We start from the raw sequence: 5,255 nt of genomic DNA, 5'->3' as shown, positions 1-5,255 counted from the left end.
TCCCTCAACATTATCTTGTGATCACTGGTAAAACCTTTTAGTTTGTTTAGTCGAACCAAATTAGACCGTCTTTCTTTCATATCCTGTCTGTTTATGTACACTGTTTTGGATCCACATAATTGGCTGAATTCTGCATTCCACGCTTGCTTCCAACAGGGATACCAGCTGCGGATAAGGAATCGCGAAATCCTGTAATTCCAACTGATGTATTCATAAGGCCAACATGTATCCCAATATTAGGCTGAGCAGCTTTCTGACCTCGTGCAGTGGGTAAAGTGACTTCTTCGTACAATTTGTGCTTCTTCGATCTAAAATGACATAGCTCACATTTTAACCTAGGCGCCAACACATCCCCATTGTTGATAGGACTGTTCGTCATACTTCAGATCACCATCACATGTTGGGAAGTTATTTCTATGTTCTCGATAAGATTCATTGAATAGATTGAGCACTCTACCACAATGAAGAAGTTTATAGCCATCTAAGTCTTGATTGTTTTGTTTCAGGAAATCTTCCAAGGCATCGGGAACAGCTGGGTGAGGCCGAAGTAACCGCATATTGCCAGTCGTCCCCTGTGAATCGGTGACCACATATGAAGATGCACCTCGACTCGTTGACGGCTTAGCCACTGCATCAAAGTCTTCCCTGGACAGCCTGGTACAGGTAGGTGATTTGGGGCATTTGGGAGCAGTGTACTTTCTTTTTGGTGATGGAATTTGTGACCAATTACATATACATTTTTTCTGTTAGGGGGTCTACCCAAAACTTTTTTTTTTTGGCAGGGGGTTTCCCCATAATAATTTCTCATGTCAGTATTAAATTAATTTTCTGTGTCTGCCCCCGTTTACAAAAACCTGTTCTCACTTTTCAACTTACTGACTGCAAATAATCCTCCTCTGGGAAAACCTTCCAGTTCCCAGAATACCCCCACTGAATACTTTGTCCTGGTATGTAGTAAAACAACACACTGAACAACATGCTGTTGTGTCCATGGTGGACGTATGGCTGCTAGTGTTTACCCACTAATGCCAACGATACTCCCAATTAGAGGCACAGTTTTGTGATAATCACTGAAGTAGTATTAGAAAATTGTTTCCACATTCCACAATTTGTCAACTTTAAAATCAATGTAAAATTTGAGGGACCAGGTGAGGTGTGCCTGAAAATACCCCCCTGGGGGGCTATACCAGTATGATATTACCAGGGTTTAGCAATCCGTCAGACTTGGCCTAAAATAGAAAACTTTATTTAAACAAAACAATTCCAGTGTATCACACTAATAATTTTTCCCCCATTTTTTTTACAGGCCAAATCAGACCAACACAGTGGACACTCCTCAAAGAGTTATCCCCCTTGACCAGCCGTCTAAACATATAACCAAGTGACTTTCGTGAAGTGCCAATGTTAGTATTCATGTGGGGGGGGGAGCAATAAAATTTGTAAACCAACAACTATTTTTGTTCTGGGGGGGGGGGGGGTAAGGTTGCAGAGAAGTAAATTGACCAATGAGCGTCGTGTTGCCCACGAAGATAGTGCTTTTAAAATACACCCCCTATTTGTTTGACAGGAATTGCACCTACATTCATACCGAGTATGAATACATGGGCGGGGGGCGAGACTTCTAGCGCCGTGAAATGGCAAAATGGGGGGTTCCTCCAAATAAAGTTATTTCCAGATTTAGGTTGACATCACCCAGTTCAGACATACTTGCTGCACAAAACAAGGACTGGCCATCATCACTACATGTGTGATTCACCTGGGAAAATTATCTTTTTCTATTTTTTTAAATTTATGTTAATATAGTGGACAGTGTGTTATGATTTACTTCTCTGCTACCTGAAGACACTCTTGACACATACCACTGGAATTCACACCACACTGGTTACCAAGGTAATAATAACAATGTATTTGTATATTTTCATAATTTTAATGGAGCCAGAAATTGGCTGCTTTAATTTTTATAAGTTGTTACATAATCACTGATGTAATATGACCACCACAACAACAAATGTTAAGGTTGAGGTCAACTCAAACTGGGTATTGACTATGAAAAATCGTATATTGGCCAAGACTGAAAAGATGCCAAATATGGGATGTGTAATTTGGACAGGCTGCCAAAAATGGGACAAAAGAAAGGATTATAACAAATGTGGAGTTATTCATGCAAAAATACCTGGTCGTCCAAAACACCAAACTTTTAAAGTACACCGACTCCAGTATATGCTCCACCACAATCACTTTGACATACCTCGTAGCATGGATGTATCGCATTTATGTCACCACTCCCCTCTGTGTTAACATTGAACACTTGAGCCTCGAACCACATTATGTTAACAACAACCGTCAACACCTGTCTAAACATTGTCCCGAAACACTGCATCGGCCATCCAGGTTATAGAGACTGTTTTTTTCTTCTTGGGGACAGGTACGTATGATCTGTTAGACATGGTGGTACAACTTCGGAGTCAAGTACATTCTTCTTGTAGGTTGTTCTTGCAGTACTGTTGTGTTTGTCGTCATATTGCTGGTATCGAACCTTGCGGAGATAATTTCTTCGGGATCTGTACCGAGTAGTTTTTTTTCCTAGTAGCATGATACCGGTCTTCACTTTCCCGAGCTTTCAGTTCTGCGAGGGCGTGTATTCTTCCAGTCAGTGGGGCTCCCACTAGTTGACATCTTGTAACAGTAGACTTTAGAATTCCTTTGTTGAGCATGTGGGCTGCACTGTGTATTCTTGCTTCAAAGTTGCGATAGAATGTCACTTGTTTCGGATTTGTTCTAGTATAAGCCCGGTTGACACTTTCTACTTTTTGAGTGTTTGTATTGAGTTTTGTTTTAAGAAGTGCAGTTTTGCCGAGTCGAAGTTCTAGGCATTTTCTTAACAATTCTTTATCGCCTTCTTTCATTTTCAGAACTGAATCTGCAGGTAAATAGGCAGGTTTCCATGCCTTGATCCGCCTGCCCCAACACACAAATGAATGCCTTTGACACAGTGTTGAACAGTTGCCACTCACACAGGCCACGATGGAATCGATGGTGTACGTCATTTTTCTAACTATTTTAGTGATATCTCCTGCAAGTTGACGGTGGGCGATGTCAAGTTCGAGGTGACAACGTTGCTTGATGTCGATGGCAAAACGTCGCTGTACTTTCTGTCGGTCTGATTTATTTTTCCCCGGAAACATGGTTAAGCTAAATGAAACTTTTTCAATCGCCTTTTGCTGACTTTTAGAAAAATGTCTAGTGTCACGTAAATTTTCAATGGAACCTGTCTGCGCCCGGGTAGCACCGTCAGTAGCATGTGAATCGCCATCAGTCGTGAAATAACCAATATTGAGTTTGTCTTCGTCCACTTGAAATTCTTTCACGCATTTTTCTGCATATAAGCCCTCATTGCCGATGGAATCTGTTGTCTTCAAATTGGCTGTACATTTTCCACCGTGATCTGGACATGTAATTTTTCTCTCCCTTAGATCTGAGGATTTCGGCTTTTTTGCAAAGTTTGTTTGCAGTGTATATCCCAATAATTTCCTTTTTAGGTGTTTCGTTCTCAGCAATGGTGTAGACCGCTTGAGTTGCAGGCTGGAGGGGTGTGCTCGAGTTCCCACCGAAAAGTCTGTTGTTGTAACGGCAGTCTCCCTCAACACTTATCTTGTGATCACTGGTAAAACCTTTTAGTTTGTTTAGTCGAACCAAATTAGACCGTCTTTCTTTCATATCCTGTCTGTTTATGTACACTGTTTTTTTTTGGATCCAACATAATTGGCTGAATTCTGCATTCCACGCTTGCTTCCAACAGGGATACCAGCTGCGGATAAGGAATCGCGAAATCCTGTAATTCCAACTGATGTATTCATAAGGCCAACATGTATCCCAATATTAGGCTGAGCAGCTTTCTGACCTCGTGCAGTGGGTAAAGTGACTTCTTCATACAATTTGTGCTTCTTCGATCTAAAATGACATAGCTCACATTTTAAACCTAGGCGCCAACACATACCCCATTGTTGATAGGACTGTTCGTCATACTTCAGATCACCATCACATGTTGGGAAGTTATTTCTATGTTCTCGATAAGATTCATTGAATAGATTGAGCACTCTACCACAATGAAGAAGTTTATAGCCATCTAAGTCTTGATTGTTTTGTTTCAGGAAATCTTCCAAGGCATCGGGAACAGCTGGGTGAGGCCGAAGTAACCGCATATTGCCAGTCGTCCCCTGTGAATCGGTGACCACATATGAAGATGCACCTCGACTCGTTGACGGCTTAGCCACTGCATCAAAGTCTTCCCTGGGCAGCCCTGGTACAGGTAGGTGATTTGGTGGCATTTGGGAGCAGTGTACTTTCTTTTGGTGATGGAATTTGTGACCAATTACATATACATTTTTTTTTTTTTGTTTTTTTTCTGTTAGGGGGTCTACCCAAAACTTTTTTTTTTTTTCTTGGCAGGGGGTTTCCCCATAATAATTTCTCAATGTCAGTATATAAATTTAATTTTCTGTAGTCTGCCCCAGTGTGACAAAAAAAAAACATGTTCTCACTTTTCAAAATTATCTGACTGACAAATAATCCTGCCTCTGGGAAAACATTTGCCAGGTCCACAGAATACCCCCCGACTGAATACTTTGTCCTGGTATGTAGTAAACAACACACTGAAACAACATGCTGTTGTGTCATGGTGGACGTATGGCTGCTAGTGGTTACCCAATATGCCAAAGATACTCCAAATAGAGCAACAGTTTTGTGATAATCACTGAAGTAATTAGAAAATGTTTCCCACATTCCACAATTTTCAACTTTAAAATCAAATGTAAAAATTGAGGGACAGGTGAGGTGGCCTGAAAATACCCCCCTGTATACAGTATGATATTACCAGGTTTAGCAATCAGTCAGACTTGGCCTAAAATAGAAAACTTTATTTAAACAAAACAATTCCAGTGTATCACACTAATAATTTTTCCCCCATTTTTTACAGGCCAAATCAGACCAACACAGTGACACTCCTCAAAGAGTTATCCCCCCTTGACCAGCCGTCAACATATAACCAAGTGACTTTCGTGAAGTGCCAAATGTTAGTATTCATGTTGGAGCAATAAAATTTATAAACCGACAAATATTTTTTGTGTTCTTAAGGTTGCAGAGAAGTAAATTGACCAATGAGCGTCGTGTTGCCCACGAAGATAGTGCTTTTAAAATACACCCCCTATTTGAATAAAATAATTTATGAGTTTGAAAATAGGTAAGAAATTGGATCT

General features: G+C 40.6%; 1 long non-coding RNA gene across 3 annotated transcripts; it reads left to right on the top strand.

The window, feature by feature from the left end:
• The first annotated feature begins 10 nt into the window (after positions 1-10).
• Positions 11-4,295, top strand: LOC121367058. 3 transcript variants are annotated; one of them, XR_005957302.1, is made up of 3 exons: positions 11-27; positions 507-663; positions 4,152-4,295. It is a non-coding gene; the product is annotated as an uncharacterized LOC121367058 (long non-coding RNA). The 3 variants fall into 3 exon arrangements; XR_005957303.1 differs by lacking the exon at positions 11-27 and adding an exon at positions 145-270; XR_005957301.1 differs by lacking the exons at positions 11-27; positions 507-663 and adding exons at positions 2,966-3,038; positions 3,540-3,664.
• Positions 4,296-5,255: the final 960 nt, after the last annotated feature.

Source organism: Gigantopelta aegis, unplaced genomic scaffold, assembly GCF_016097555.1.
Source record: "Gigantopelta aegis isolate Gae_Host unplaced genomic scaffold, Gae_host_genome ctg8641_pilon_pilon, whole genome shotgun sequence".
Classification (NCBI taxonomy): domain Eukaryota; kingdom Metazoa; phylum Mollusca; class Gastropoda; order Neomphalida; family Peltospiridae; genus Gigantopelta; species Gigantopelta aegis.
Note: the sequence above shows the minus strand (reverse complement) of the source record. Positions and strands in the feature narration are given on the sequence as shown.